This window comes from Molossus molossus, unplaced genomic scaffold, assembly GCF_014108415.1.
Source record: "Molossus molossus isolate mMolMol1 unplaced genomic scaffold, mMolMol1.p scaffold_m16_p_8, whole genome shotgun sequence".
In the NCBI taxonomy this organism is placed as follows: domain Eukaryota; kingdom Metazoa; phylum Chordata; class Mammalia; order Chiroptera; family Molossidae; genus Molossus; species Molossus molossus.
The window spans coordinates 43170178-43187350 of NW_023425402.1; positions in this window are offsets into that span (position 1 = coordinate 43170178).

Here is a 17173-nt window from a genome sequence, read left to right on the forward strand (position 1 = left end):
CTTCTTGACTTTGAAGCCCCGAGTGAGCCTAGACGGACCCCTCTGTGGTGTTTCATGACTAATTAAGCTGTACTTAGGCAAAGAAGAGGAATGGCTGAAATTGCTGTCTGGAAAAGACTTTTCCCAGACTAAAGAAGTGGAAGAACTCACTGATGGAGAATTTAATGAATTACATCTTGGAAAAAGCCAAACAAGGATGAGTTTACATTTATTTGCCACACACAAAACATTCTCCAAATATACAGGGGATCATGACTAAGCCCGGTGTAAGGACTTAAGTGGGTTTTATGTACACCGCAGCTTTGGAAAGAGAGACTGTTCACATTCCTTAGGCCACACTGGAATTCAAGGCCAAAATACTTAATTCCTCCAATGGTTGAGTATAAATTGTGCAACAACTGAACTGCCAGTTTCCTCTGGTTATGACTTGTTACAGATGTAACTGTCACATGTCAATGGGATTGTAACAGCTTGGTCGTGTCAACTGAGAAAATATGGATTCAAAAAATTTGCTCTTTACAGCATTTTCAAAATAAACCACTGTGCTTTCAGTGAAGGGATTACATCTGGAGTGTCTGGGAATATAAGTGATTTCAAAAGCGGTATTACGTGGAAAGACTTAATTAAGATAGCCTGTTGGAGGATAGGTTATTTTATTTCCAAGAAAGCGCCAACAACTTTGGACACTTAGGTACCACAGCAGCGATGACAATGAAACTAAGAGAGCTGATCATTGTAACTGTTCTTCTGCAAGGGTCTTACAACTACTTTCTCTTCACGCTACAGTAAATTTTTAAAAAAGTTCACAATACTGTGTGTTCTAAGTGGAAAAGGGGATAGTGTTGTGAATTGAAACCACTTTGTCTTGGTTTGAAAATCAAATGAGACAAAAGTAACATCCAAGTTGTTTTTAAAGCAAAACAAGAGGATTTTTTTTAACACTTAGAGGCTAAGGGGAATGTCTTCTTCAACATTGTATGTAAGAAAAACAAACCTTCTTTTCTGTTTCATTTCAGGTCTTCCTAGCAAAGACTTATTGTGAACATGGGTCTGGGACAGGCTGGTATTTTTCTCCCAGGTTATACCTTAGCAGAGTAGTATTCTAAATACAGCCCCTACCTGCATAATTACCCCATTTCGATTCCAGGCAAGGTAAAGAGACTACTTATTATATCTGTGCCAGATTTTCTGGAAAACAGGAAGAAAAATATTTTTTAGTATCAAGGAGAAACAGTTGTCTCTAGGAACTGAGGATTTTTCTGTTATTACTGATAATATTGGTGTATGAGGATGATTTGATACTGCATCCTATAGTCTGTTGAATTCATTTTGCTTTTTTGAATGGGCACAATCATTTCTAAAAACTAATTTAGTTTCAATTCTTTCCTCTGTTGTTCTGTTTTCCTCTGCTCTTTATTACTTACTTCTTTCCATTTAACTTGTGTTTAATTTGCCCTTCTTACTTATTAAGGGGAAAGGTCAGATCATTGGTTTGAGAACTTCTTTTGTAATATAATCATATAATGATATAAATTTTCCTCTAAGCATTGCTTTAGCTGCCTCCTACCATTTTAATATGTTGAATTTAAATTTTCATTAAATTAAAAATGTTTTTAAATTTTCCACTTGATATTTTCTCTGACCTTTGGGTTATTTAGAAGCATGTTTTTAAATTTCCAAAAATTTCAGAGAGTTCTCAAATATCTCTCTGTTTTTAATTTCTAATTTACTTATCTTGTGGCCAGAGAATGTACTTTATAATAATTCTGTTTTACTTTATTTTATTTGAGATTTTTATGTTAACAGTATACTCTATTTTGTAAATGTTTTGTATGCACCTAAAAAAAAAAAAAGATGTGTGTTCTTCTTTACTTGGGAAATAATTCTATAAATATCATCCAGGTCAAGTTGGTTGATAGTGTTATTCATGTTTTCTATATCCTATTGATTTTCTGTCTAATTGTTTTATGTTACAGTATGAAAAATTTAGAAATAGTTTAGCTACAATTTAGATTGTCTATTTCTCTTTTAAGTTTGATAACATTCGATTTATGTTTTTTAAAGTTTAAAATGTATTTAAAATTGTCCTGCCCTCTAGATGAATTGACCCCATATTGATTATAAAGTACTCTTTTTTTACTGGTAACATTACTTGTACTAAAGTCTACTTTATCTGAATTAATATAGCTATTCCAACTTTATTATGCTTAGTGTTTGAGTGTTTGTATGGTATATTTTATTCCTTTATCTTATTTTTGAGTTGCTTAAAATGGACTTCTCTAGTCAGCATAAAATTGGGTGGTTCTTTTAAAATCTTTCCAATCTCTGACTTTAAAATGAGTGTTTAGCCATTTACATAGAATTTATATTTATGATCTTGAAATTTTTTTCTATTAGTCCTATCTGTTCTTTGATACTTATTCTCATTATTTATCTTTATTTAAATGCAGTACCTTTATGGTTCCATTTAACTTCTTTATGGATTAATTGGCTCTGTGTCTGAGTTTTGTCTTTCTTAGTCATTGTTTTAAGGTTTGGAATGTATATCTTTAACTTACTATAGTCTACTTTCAAATAACAATGTTTCACCACTTCACAGATGGCATAAGAGTTTTACCACAGTATACTTCCATTTTTTCCCTCCTGACCTTTTTGCTATTACAGTGATCCATTTCATTTCTACATGTTCATTCATTTTGCTTCTACATGTTCTAAACCCTAAAATACATTATTATTTTTGCTTTAAAGAATTTTTTTAAGGAGATTTATAAATGAAAAAAATTTTAAAGGATTTTACATATACTCATATGTTATGCCATTTTCAGTATTCTTTATTCTCTTCTGTAGATTTTATTTTTCATCTGTTAACATTTTCTTTCTGCCCAAGCACTTTCTTTAATATTATTTTTGTGCATGTCCTATGGCAATGCATTCTCTCTTCTTCTGTTTTGAAAAAACATGCATTTATTATGCCTTTATTTTTGCAAGACATTTTTGCCAACTATAGAATTTTACAGTTCTTCAAAGATGTTATGCCATTGTGTTCTGGCTTGTGTATTTCTTGACAAAAAGTCTGTTGTCATTTGTATCTTTGTTCTTTGGTACATATGTGTTTTCTCCCCCATAGCTGATTTTAAGGTTTTCTTCTTTATCACTGGTTTTCACCAATTTTTGTTTGACATGCAATTGTGTGAATTTCTTTTTCTTTTATTGCTTTGAATTCATTCAACTTCTTGAATATCTGGGTTAATAGATTTTATACAATTTTGAAACTTTTCAGCTATTATTTCTTTCAATATTTTCTCCCTTCTCCCTTACCTTACAATATCTGAGATCACAGCTGCGCATATGCTAGACAACTGGGTATTATTTCACAGGTCACTGGTTATTTTGGGGGTGTGTGTATGTCTTTTTAGTCTTTACCTCTCTGTGCTTCATTTTGAATATTTTATAGTCCTATGTTTTATATTTACTAATCTTTTCTTCTGCTTTGTGTAATCTATTGTTAATCACATCTAATATCTTTCTTCAATTTCAAATATTGCTGTTTTCATCTCACAAACTTTCATTTGAGTCTCTTTTATATCGTTCATTTATCTCTTATCATTTTAATGTTTTTCTCTATTTCTTGAATATGTGCAACATGTTTATAATATTCATAGTAACTGTTTTAAAGTCCTTATAATTTCATCACTTTGTGTCCTATTTGTGTCTGTTTTTGTTCATTGATTTGTATTTGATTATTGTGTAAATATTTTCCTGATTCTTGCATGCTAGTGATATTTTTTAATTTTTTTATCCTCACCCGAAGACATTTTTTCATTTTTTGTTCAGATAGAGTGGGAGGGAGAGAGAGAGAGAGAGAAAGATCAATGTGAAAGGGACACATCGAGTGGTCGCCATCCACACCACCCAACCAGGGCCGGGGACAAACTGCAACCGAGATACGTGCCCTTAGCGGGAACCGAACCCGGGTCTCTCTGGACCGCAGGTTGACACTCTAACCGCTGAGCCAAACCAGCCAGGGCATGCTAGTGATTTTTTATTGGATATTTGATATTGTGATTATTTTTGCTGTTGGATTTTTTTTTTTTTTTTGAAAGAGTTTTGGTTTGTTCTAGTGTACATTTAAGTTTCTGAACCCAGTTTAATTCCTCTGGGGCTTTCTTACATCCCGAGAAGCTATTTTCTCAAGCTTAGTTAGCCTCACTATTAAGGCAATACCCTTCTGGGTACTGTGCTCATTTTCCTGTGTATTATGAAATCTCTGTACTCTGGCAGGTGGGAATTGGAATTATTCTCAGCCCTATTTGAGCTCTACAACTTGTTCGGCCTACAGCTTGTCAGTGGTTGTTTCCCTGGCTTTGAATAGTTTCTTCCTTTGCATACACAGGTCTGTACTCAGCCAGACTCGGGGATTTTTCTGTAGATCGTTGGAGCTTTCAGCCGTGTAGCTCTTTACTCTCCAGTGCTCTTTTCTACAGTTCCAGCCATCTCGGCCTTCGTGAACTCTAATCTCAAACTTGGGGGGCTCTCTTTGGGTTTCCCCACTTTGCACTGCAGCCTGGAAATATCTGGGCAACAAGTTGCAGCACTTGTAGCCTTTCCTCTGGGGGTCCCTTCCCTAAGGGGTCACAGTCCTGGGCTGTCTGTTATACAACATTTTAAAATCATTGCTTTATGGCCAGCGACAGGATTCTCCAGCTGGGACAGTCTAATTCTACTAAAATTTGTCATCTCATTTTTCAATTTTTATTTCTCATTTGTTTTTTTTATATCTAGGAGCCAGTATAGAGTAATGAGAAAGAATCAGGCCGTGGAAACAGACAACCGGGTCTGATTCATAGCTCTATTTAAAATATGCATTAACTTAATTTTTCAGTTTATTCATGACTTCATTCTTTTAATTTTATAATACTTATTGAATGTCTAGTTTGTGCCAGGCATTGTGCTATATTGCAGCTTTCGTTTGTAATCTGAAAAACAGGGAGAGAGAACACCTACCTCACTGTCGTAGAATTCAAAAGGTCGCCACACGTTCCTCCACATTTTGTTCACGATCTTGCTGTGTGAACTCGCAGCTTCTCCTATCAAGAGGTAGATTCTTCTTTACCCATGACAACTGGGCTGGTCTTGTGACTCACTTTGGTGTGTATACTGTGATGGAGGTGATGTGTATGAATTCTGAGTTAGATATTAAGAGACTTTCCAAGTTTCCACTTTCTTTCTTAAAACCTTGTGCTTACCAAGTAAAAGGCCTGAACTGGCATGCTGACAAATGAGAGACTAAGTGGAAAGAAACACCAGTTATTCCAGACCTGCTAGTCATGGTCATTGTAAACCAGTTAGCCCCAGCCTACCCACAAGCATGGACTAGGTATTGTGCTATATATTTTAGCCTCAGCTTACTGACTTAAGTGAACCCAACTAAGATCTGCTGAGCTTAGCTCAGACCAGAAGATATACATTGTCAACCTACAGAATTGATAGTTAAATTAATCTCTGTTGTTTTAAGTCACTATACCACTCCACTGTTTTAAGGTAGTTTGTTATGCAGGAAAAGCTAACAAACTATAGAAGATTATGGTGGAGATTAAAAAGTAATATGCATAAAGTTCCTAGCACAGTGCCTGATATGTAGTAGGCACTCAATAAGTGTTTAAAATTGCTATTTTTAACATCACTGTCATTGCTTTAATATCATTAGCATGTCAGATTGGTGGGTAGAATTTATTTGAGACCTCTGAATGCTTTCTTATTCTGAATTCCTTACATGTGTAGCTTCAATTTACAGTATATACATACACATATAACATGCAAGCACTCACATCTATACACATATATTAACAATGCAAATAAAAAAACTGGTATAATTCAGTATACTATTGTACAAGCTGGTTAAGAAATAGGGTGGGGCCCTGGCCAGTTTTTTTTTTTTATCCTCACCCGAGGATATTTTCAACATTTCATTCAGATAGAGTGGGAGGGAGAGAGAGAGAGAGAGAGAGAGACATCGATGTGAAAGGGACACACATGGATGTGAGAGAAACACATTGACTGCTTGCCATTCACACGACTCCAACCTGGGCCGGGAACTAACTGCAACCGAGGTACGTGCCCTTAGTGGGAACCGAACAGGGATCTCTCTGGACCGCAGGCCAATGCTCTAACCACTGAGCAAAACCGGCCAGGGCGCCCTGGCCACTTTTGCTCAGCAGTTAGAGCATTGGCCTGCGGTCCAGAGAGATCCCTGTTCGGTTCCCACTAAGGGCACGTACCTCGGTTGCAGTTAGTTCCCGGCCCAGGTTGGAGTCGTGTGAATGGCAAGCAGTCAATGTGTTTCTCTCACATCCATGTTTCTCTCTCTCTCTCCACCCCCACCCCCCCGCTTTATCTGAAGATAAATGCAAAAATGTCCTCCGGTGAGGATAAAAAAAAAGAAATAGGGTGGGCTAGTAATAATGTAAATATCATATAGTCTACATGTGAATAACATTTTTTTCAAAAGTTTTGAATGTTAACATACACTAAACATTAAAACTATATCAGCCAAGTGTGTTTCAACTTTGATAATCCAGAAGGCACTGAAGGCTCTTTCCTCATCCAGGATTATGGTATAAATACGAACTTATTGTGCGGGATCTGTGAATATATAGGTTAGTTGATGTTTTGGGCTGAATGGAAGATTAAGTCAGCTACACAGCTGTGCACAGCTATTTTTGAGCTAATAGTAAAGCTTTAAATTTCAGCTTAGCCCTGGCTAAGCAGTTTGGCTCCACAGTTAGAGCGTCAGCCAATGGACCAAAGAGTTGTGGGTTCAAATCCGGTCAAAGGCACATACCCTGGTTGCAACCAGTTGATGTATCTCTCTTGCATCAATGTTTCTCTCTCTCCCTCTCTCCCTCTCGCTCTCTCCCTCCCACTCTGTCTGAGGATGAATGGAAGAGATTTCTCGGATGAAGATTAAAAATAAATAAATACATAAAATAAATTTTAGTTTAAAAATTTAGGTCACTTTTAAATGACTTAAAAGTCATTTTCTTGGGGAAACTTTTCTGACACTTGACAACTCTGATTAAATAATATTTTCCCAAATTATATGCTCTAAGTACATACTGTATTTGTTCTCTTACTAGTCAACTATAATCAAATAATTATTTCTGCAACTGTTTAATGTTCAACTCTTCTATTCCATAATAAACTTCACCTCAACAGTACTTCCTGGCATTTACTGAAATGCCTGACACTTAGTAGATATTTGGTAAATATTGGATGTATGAGTAAGAGATAAAGTGGGTTAAGGACTGAGAAATGTCACTTAGATTTAACAGCAAAGGAGTCAGTTAACACACATGTTGACAGCAATTTCAGTGGATTGATGGGAAAAGACATTAGAGCCCCAGGTGAATGAATATTGCAAAAAATGAAGAGAAAACATAAAAGAAACCCAAGCCTAAGTTACCAACAAGTTCCTTTTATGCTTGATCACTCTTTTAAATTAAAACAAAATAAATCTAAAGTCTCAGGTAAAACAATTACAAAATTATTTTCAGTTAACATGCCATTGCCATGGCTCCGAGAAGGAGCACACAGAGGACCTTGACCAGTGGCAGGTGATATTAACCCCTTTCAGATTTACTTATACACTTGTTTCGAGTGCTCCAGAGTTTGACAGTTAAAAGGACACATACATAATAGAAAAAGACAGTGTGTTTAAGTTGGTTTCTATGGACTAATTGAAGAGGTTTCATAGAAACTATCATTTGGATATTGGAATAAAAATCCCATCAAACTTGGATGAAGATTTATTTTTCTGGACCCCATATGTACATTTCCTTTACTTCTCTCATGACAGAAAGGACACGTCTTTGTGAGTTTACCCTCTACTCTTGACAGTAATTTCATTATTTTGTGTCAGTTTTAATCAACATGTAAAGTTAAAGACAATAACTGAATGACCTTTAGTTTCAGTGCCATAAATATTTCAGAGGAAACAGACCTTTCCAGTTCAGGAAGCGGTGTGCCAGCTGAACAGATGTCACCACAGGTTAATGTGTTGTCTTTCACCCCAGCCATCTGGACTGTAATTTGGCTCGAGTCACACGTGTGCATGAGATTGGCCATCTTACTCCTGACTGTCTTGGAACTGTCTCCCTATTAGAAAGCCATCAAACAAATAATCCACTCTGAACCCTGTCATCAGTCTCCTAAAGAGAGGTTGAGGTTGAGACGGCAAGGAAATGAAAGCCAGGCCCTTGAGCAGGCCGTTGGCCTGGGCGCAGTTTTCTTTATATATATCGTTTCCCACCAGTAGCTAATGAGATCTTGGCCAGTGGTATTCAACTGAAAGAAGAACAAATACTAATGAAGGAAAGTCCAAGGGACACATTTTGGGAAAGGAAATGTACCAAGCTAAAAACAGAAGTAAAATATATGTTTAGGTCGCAAGCATGGGCTTGTAGGATGTTGATGAGCATGAAACAGACTAATCAGTATAATCTAGCGGGGCACCAGATTGAGGTGTGTCCTTCTTCAGAAAAACAAGCAACATTTCTTTAAAACATTAGAAATCTTGTAAAATGCACATGCTAAAAAAAACCTGTCCATCTTCTCTCTTCCTTTGATTCACATAACATTCACTTATTATTTATGACGTGTTTAAAGAAGCCATCTGGTAAAGCGAATGGTGAACTACCTGCTCTTCTGCTTTATGTCGAGCACTTTGTCATTGTATCACCTTTTACGCAGTCCTTGGCTCGTGCAAACGTTCCGTGGAAGCCTTATGTAAGCTGAAGTCCTGAAGTTACCTATGCTGGGATTTAAGGAGACTCCTTCTCCTCTAATAGCGAGCCACCTGGCTCAGTAGAGAGTGACAGCACATCAGACGCTATGGTAACATCTCCAGCAGTAAATCTTGTTCACAACATGCATCTGATACTGCTGTCATTACTGTATTTCCAAAGTGCCCTTTTCACATGGCCACTTTATTGCTCCCTTTGAGTTGCCAAACTTTTCTGACTCCATCTCTCAGTGCCAAAAAAGACATTAAACTATTCATCTGGTCTTATCATCTTCCAGAAAACAATAAAGGCCCTTTTGTATGCATTTAGTGAAGTGTGTTTATTGTGCCAGCAAGAAAGGAGTTAGGCATGTCCTCCGGTGTGGGCTGCAGGCCCAGCAGAGGGGATTACGGCTGCCTCCACTCTCGTCCCAGGCCGGCATTCCAGTTGACTTCTTGCCGCGGAGCATACATTTGGCGAATTTTATTCTAGACACCAAATTCTCTTTAGGCTTACTTGTGTGTACTTTCAAAATGTTATTACAAATTTATTTTAATCTAGCCTTTTGAAAAGTGCCCGTAACTGAACAGTCACGAGATGAAATTGCACAAATTAAAGAAAAAAATGTCACAAGTGGGGTGTCCTGGGAACTTTGTACTAAGTCATGGCAATTTTTATAGGACATTTCTTCAGGTAAGGAGAGAGAACTAGTTACGTTAGGTTGCCTAGGATGGACCAAATAGGAGTAAACACTTTTCAAAGTGATCATGGGGAGAAAATGTCTATGTAATTTAAAGCACATGTAGTAAAAACATTGCCTTATGAATATAGCAATTCTATCTGGATTTGACTTTAGGAAATGCTATCTCCTTAACTGAGTTCAGTTACTTGAATCATTACTATGATATTTGGGGGTTTAGAAAGTGTGACAAGACTGATAATTTCACCAAATCTATTCTCTCCTTATGTTATGAAAATAGAGGCTTGAGTACTAGCCTCTTAGTTAGACCTTGCTTGCAGTTAGTGGTGTGGCTGGGTCTAGAAATTAAAACTTGAGCAAAACTTCTCCAGATTCTTGCAGGATGTGGTAGAGATATAGCTTCTTCTGTGTTCCAGAGGACGGAAAAGCAGCCAGGTGGCAGGAACCGGGTCTCGAATGACCCGAATCCCTGCTCTCCAGCTAACCTGCTCATTTCAGCTCTGTTAACACGAGAAACAAATGTCTCTATTCTGTAAGCCTCTGTCTTTTGAATTCTCTTTATTAGAGGAGCTCATCCTTTACTACAACTAACACAGTTTAATCAGAAAATGATGTGTGCTGGTTACCTTAAAGTTTATGTGTGATTTTAAAATGTAAGAAACAAATAGAGTTTAAAAATGTTTCTTCTCCAATGGAGATATAAACACCAATGTGTATTTTTCATAAATGTACTTTTCCATGCTTACATACTATGAGGATTTCTCTATTATCCAGTGTTGACGAGGGTGTAAGGAATCCTGGACTCTTGTACAAAATGTGAAACGTAATTGTTACGATCTGTTGGGAGCTGTGTGGTGGGATCTATCAGAAACAAAGTCCTGCATCACTTTGGGTTCCACTTCTGGAAACCAGCCTTCTGGAAATAATGAGGAAGGCTGACGTGTTCTGACCCGGGAAGCAGAGTAGGGAATAGTAAGGCAAACGTGTCAGAACAGTGTAGACAGCACTTAAGTAAAGATGCCTCTGTGTGTGTGTGCGTGCGTGTGTGCATGCGTGTGTTTCTTAGTGTGTGTGATCAGAGGAAGAAAGCAAGGCGGAGATAGTGCATTTTGCCTTTGTGCACCTTCCTTGTCTGCAGCATCCAACGTCTAATAGAAGCCACATGTTGACCTACGTGTAACGAGCGTCACCCTTGCTATCATCCAAAGTGCAAAGAGCTGCATCCATATGAATAAATACACTTGTGAGTTGCACAGGAAAAGCACAGGCAGACGACGCATCAAGGTTACTTCTCGTAAGGCCGAGGGGATTTGTGGCATAGATTGGAATGCAAAGGGGAGCTATCACTTTTCCATTCTATATATTTTTCTGTTCTTTGACCTTTTAAATATGTCCCATGGCTCCTTGACTCCGATATAGCGTAACATTAAAAACCACAAACTATTCAGTGTTCGGTGAAAATGTATGCACATTAGGAGCTTTTAAAAGTGTCTGATGCTAATGCTGCGGTGGGACTCAACATCTCTAAACCCCGGGCCTCCAAGAAGTGAGTCGATTGAAGAGGAAGGCTCTGGGTCAGAAAGAAATCAAAATAAAAATGGAAAATATGACGTATACTGGAGTGCATCAAGCAGTGTTTGGCCTTTCCTGTGAGAACACTGTCGCTCCCCTGCTGGTGAACTTGGGACGAGCGGGGAAGCGTCCTGGGCCGAGGCTGGAAGCCGAGCTGAGACTGCAGCTGGCAGACCGATGCCGCGAAGGCAGTGGACGTCCGCTCCAGGTCAGCACGCAGCAGGCTCTCGGTGCGGCTTGTACAGAGTAGGCCCTCTGTGAGAGGGAGGCGCGTGCACATCTCTCGTTAGGTTTGCAGAGAACAGGTAATACTTCGAAGTGTCCTTTGCAGAACCAAAAATTCAAGTGTAACACCTTGGACTATTGTTTTAACTGCTGAAGGATTTTTAAAACTGAACTTTGTGGTGCTTTTATTTATTTTTGTTTGTTTTGTTTTGTTTTGTTTTCATTCCTCACCTGAAGATATTTTTCTACTTATTATCACATAGAGTGGGGGGGAGGGAGAGAGAGAGAGACAGAGAGAAACATCGATGTGACAGAGACACGTTGACTGGTTGCCTCCCGCACAGCCCGACCAGGGTCAGGGATGAACCGCAACCGAGGTACGTGCCCTGGGCCGGAATCGAACCTGTGACTCATTGGTCCGCGGGCCGACGCTCTGACCGCTGAGCCAAACCGGCCAGGGCATGGTGCTTTTAAAAATTTCACCCAGGCGCCCTGGCCGGTTTGGCTCAGCGGTTAGAGCGTCGGCCTACGGTCCTGAGAGACCCGGGTTCGGTTCCCGCTAAGGGCATGTACCTCGGTTGCAGTTTGTCCCCGGCCCTGGTCGGTCGTGCGGGTGGCAGCCACTCGATGTGTTCCTTTCACATTGATGTTTCTCTCTCTCTCTGTTCCTCTCTCCCCCTCCCACTCTATCTGAACAAAAAATGGAAAAATGTCCTCGGGTGAGGATAAAAAAAAAAAAAATTTCACCCAGGGCCAACTATAGTGTGAGCATTGGATAGGTCTCAACTTCTGGGACAGTAAGAGTCAGAAGTTTAGAAGTCCAAACTCAGTTATATCAAATCAAATATTATGTTACATGCTCTTGGCCACTAAGTAAAATAAAACAATACCCAAATCTTCCTTTTCTCATCTAATAATATTATGAGTGGGTATGTTAAAATTTAAATAAGCTAGAGTGAAGCTTTCATCCAAAGGTTATTCCACAGACTCCTCTGGGGGGTGCCGGTTCTTGGCATGAGTGGTTCCGGACTGTTCCGCCAAAGCATCCAGGAGAAGAGTAGTGATGAGCAACCTGCAGTGTGAGTTACCTTAGGAAAAACAATCCTGCTATCCGGCATTCATTCAATACGTATTCATGGATCCCTACATAGATTTCCCTTAAAGGGAAAGAGACTATTAATCAAATACTTATAATGTGAAAGCACTATAAATAATACTATCAAAATGCTTTGCGGTCCCAAAGAAGGGCAGAAAAAGCCCTCTAAAGTGTAACTGGTTTCACAGAGGAGGTGACATATCAAAGAGTCTTGAAGAGTCTCTCCAAATGTGGAAAGGGAAGTACAGGCCAGAGCCTGCTCACGGCCCCCGTCCTGAATCCACACTGGAGGGAAGACACGGCATCTATTATAGGGCAGCATTTCGAAAAATAAGATTGTTGCAAAAAGAATCAAATAAAGTTAATATTCAGCTACAGACATTCAAAAAAGGATTTTGCCAACTGACAGTAAGTTTGAGAGAATAACGATTCTTAGAATTCTCTTTTCATGTAACACCAAGGACTGAGCCTGGTGGGTATCATAGGCTTTTCTCTGATTGTGTGCAAGAGATAACTTGGACCATTGTTTAAATTAGCCATGAGGATGGAGTCGGGAAGATTAAAGACGTGGCCTGGAGGAAGAACAGCATCTTCACTTTTTCGATCACAGGTGAGCCCTTTGAGAGTGAGAAGACAGAGAACAAAGAGAAAGGTTGGAGGACACTAGTGTCCCCCCTGTGCTCCACCTGGGCAGCGAGGGTTTGAAAAAGGGAAGCGTGGAAGAATGTTCAGGAAGCGGTGAGTGGTGCAGACTGACCCGAGTGTAAGGTGTGCAGAGAGCTGAAGAACGAGCTGGGTTTGGAAAAGGCATTACATGGCATTCCAGTGGCTGCGGCTGCTCCAGAGTCAACGAGGCACTAGGAGGGACAATAATCTCTGGAATTAGCAGCATAAGAGGTGACTGTTGAAGAAATTAAACATTGACTCATTCCCCCCAAGAACAGTGTAAGTGAAAGGACCACTATCTACATAGATTAAGGCACTTTAGACGGCTCATTAGGTCCACACTGCATACGACGTTGACTTTGTTGCTCAGCTTTGAAACTGTGTGTGTACACACGTGTGTGTGCACTCAGCTCCATGGCCTGGACCCTGGGCATTGTCTGAAGTGGTGGGACCATTGGGCTCTCCACCACGGCCCTTCCTGAGAAGGCACAGAAAACATTTTACATGGTTTTCTGTGTTTGTAAAGCAACATATTGGCGCAAGGACAACAGACCTGCTCTGCTTAAAAGTACTGTGTGGCCTGGTAGGCAGACTCAGCTGGGCCCTCGGAATGTGGGGCAGCAACTCTGCACTGGGAGGCAGTCCGCCTGCAGTCAGCAGGCCAGCACCTCCTGCCCAGAAATGAGCAGGACTGAGTGGGAGGGAAGAGGAGGGAGGATGAATCTTGCAAACTTGGGTGAGGATTATTGCAGGTGTTCAAGCATAAAGGCCAGGTTTTCTTGGGTGTGGTTGGCTGTCCATGGACAGTCCAAGTGAGGGTCATCTTTCTGTGCCTCGATTTTCTCATCTGCCAAATGGGGACAAAAATTCCTGCCTATGACATACTGTTATTGTGAGGATCAGATGCATGAAATATGGGACACAGACAGATGGTATTTATGGAACATCTGCAGTGCACCAGGACCTGGACCAGGCACCTGCTTATTGCCTCATTTAACCCTTACAAGAACTCTCCAAGGCAAATATTGTCATCTTCATTTTACAGATGTGGAAGCAAGTTTGACAAGGTTAAAATTATTTGTTCATTCGTTTGTTTCACATATTTCCACTGAACGCCTAATATCAGTTCTACAAGATCTCTGTGCTGTTGGAGCTTATATTTCACAGGGGAAGATAGTAAAAGTAAACAAATAGAACTTAATAGTATTAATGAACACAGAAAACTAAGATAGGGCTATATCAAATGGAATTACTTGTACTCGATTCCCCGTATTCTGTAAACTTACTTATATCTAAAGGCTTGATTAGACATAGGTTTATTTTTCTGACAAAAATCCTTCATCGTGTTGTGTGAACTTTGTGTACATGGCATCAGGGGGCTCATCGTATCTAGTTGTTCCAATTTTAGAGATCATGACATGGTCAGCTTCCTGTGCGAAATTGTTTTTTTCTTTATCACTTGCCATCAGTCCATATGGTAATGATTTGTCCTCCTGAAAATACCCAGGTCCCCGTCAATCTTTCACCAAATGGTTTTAGAATCAGTTGATAGTCATTTCCTGAAATTGTTATTTCATCAGGGGATAAAATTATGATTGTATAATATTAATAAATAATAATTTATTCTGTATTTATTATCTGAAATTCTTCTGTAAGGAGGAACATTCCTGGCCCTGCTGGTGTGGCTCAGTTGGTTGAGCAAACCAAGAGGTCGCGGGTTTGACTCCCAGTCAGGGCACATTCCTGGGTTGCAGGCACGATCCCCAGTAGGGGGCGTACAGGAGATAGCCAACCCACTAGGTGTTTCTCTCTCTCTCTTCTCTCTCTAAAATCAATAAAAACATATATATATATTTTTAAAAAAGAACATTCCCTCATCAACCAGTACTATTTGTTTTACTGAAAAACAGTTCATATAGTTCATATTGAAACATTTAAGCACTTCATTTTCCCCATTAATTTTCAATAAGAAGTCGGTGCCAAAAGTATCTCAATGGTGACTGATGAGTTTATTTTTGGATTTCCTTTTCTGGAGTATTATAATAAACTCATGGATTTTGATATAATAATGTATTACAAACTATTGCAGTCAGTAGTCTTTCTGAGATCAAGTTGGTTAACAAGAATCTGAGTGGGATGTAAGGGAAAATTACCTCTGACAGAAATAGCTGAAGAGGAAAAAACACTGGGAGGGTGTGCATGTGCTCCTGGAGAAACAGCTCGTAAAGCGGCAGGCCCACCGGGTGCCAAGGGCCCCGCTCCTTCCACTGCTTCCAGCTCTTTCTAAAGTGCAATGTAAAAGTATTTGAAAAGTTAAGCATCTTACTCTTTAGTAATGTCCTGCTTAGAAGATATGTTAATCAGTTTTTGCTGTGATAGCAAACAATCCCCCAATCTCAGTGGATTAAAACAAACATGTATGCCTTGCTCATAATATGGTGTTTGGCTACAAATCAGCTGTGGCTGCTGGGCATCTGCTCAGCTCTACTCCACGAATCTTTCCTTCTGGACGGCAGGCTGCAGGCACTATTGGTTACAGTCTGGTGGTAGAGATGAGAGAGAGCAGGAGTTGGAGGAAAATGACCAAGTCTCTCAGTCTTTCAGCTGTGGTTCACACCACATCTGCTCGCATTCCATTGGCGGAAGCATGTCACATGGTCAAGCCCCATTTCATCCTTCGGGGTAAGGATGTCTGTTTCTCCGATAGGAGGCACTGCAAACCACATGACAGAGGAAGGAAATTAAAGTTTTCTTACAGGGAAGGGGGTGGTGCAAATACTTGAGAAAAAGATTACCGTGATCACAGATTGTCATTATCTGGTAACCTTCATAATAGGGCTAGAGACATGAGTATGACATTACGCAAACATATTTTCTGAACGGTCAAGATCATACAGGGGATGTGAAAATTGAAAGTGGTCACAAATGTAAAAGTGCTTAATATACCAAAAATAATTGTGAAATGTTCATTTTATTATTTTGGAATGTTTGTGTGTGATAGCTTATTATTCACAGAGGTAGCCTGTAGTCCCTCAGTCAAAATCTAATTGCTTTTAATTTACTCACAATTCTGAGAAACAGATTAGAAGTAGGAAGCTGTAGCATGTGGTGGGCATGGAGCACTCTGAAGGCAAGCAGCGACAAAAGAAGGAGGGACAGTGGGCAGCAAAGGAAGTCATAAGAATAACTAAATCAAGTACAAATGCAGTCTCAGGAACCAGAGCTATTTGGGATGACTTAGAGACAAACAATTTTGTACAACATAATACCCCTTCGCATACAACAAACTAAGTCTTTTACTATCAGTGTTCTATCTTCTTATTTTATCTTGAAGTACATTTCTTCCCCCACACGACACAAACACAGACATACACACAAACAGGCACCTCTAGTCCGGTCCATCAAAATCCCATACGGTTTGCTCCTATTTATCAGTTTGGATGGGCCAAGCGAGGCTGCAATAACAGCTCCCAAAATGTTAGTGGATGCAAATAACAGGTTTATTTCTGTTTCAGGCTTTATCACCTAAGGGGAAAAATTAGAAGCATTTAGTGAGTGGTGTTACCCAACACAATGAGGTCCTGCGTGTCCAGGCCTGGTGGAAGTATAGAACAACTTAGTTGAAGAAAGAGGCAAGGCCCTGAGGAAATGGGACCCTGGGCTGGCGGGTTTGATGGGGATGACAGAGAAAACAGAACAGCGTGGAGCGGAGCATGAGGAAGCCCGAGGACAGCCTCAGTCTCAGGAAGGGAGCAGGTCTCCAGAGAGCCCAAGATTTCAGTACTTAAATCTCGCCTAAGTCTCTTCCTGTTCTTCCTGCTTCACCCTGAGAGTGAGGTACTCTGCTCCTTTCCCATCATTTTCATTCATTTTCAATGCTGTCGGGATCAACTGGCTACTCACTCCGACACACCACTGCCTTGTTTTTCCGCAAGCAGAAGCCTGAGAAAGGCTCTGCTGAGCATTTTATCGTTTGTTTCTGTGAAGCTCTGCGATGCAAGGATTTGGGCTTCCCTTGGATGAACATGCATTTATGGGGCAGGGACTCCTAAGGCACCAGCTTCCTACACCCTACTTGACCCATTTCCCTTTCACTTTGGGGAGGTGGCTCTGAGATCAGAAATGGGTACAGGG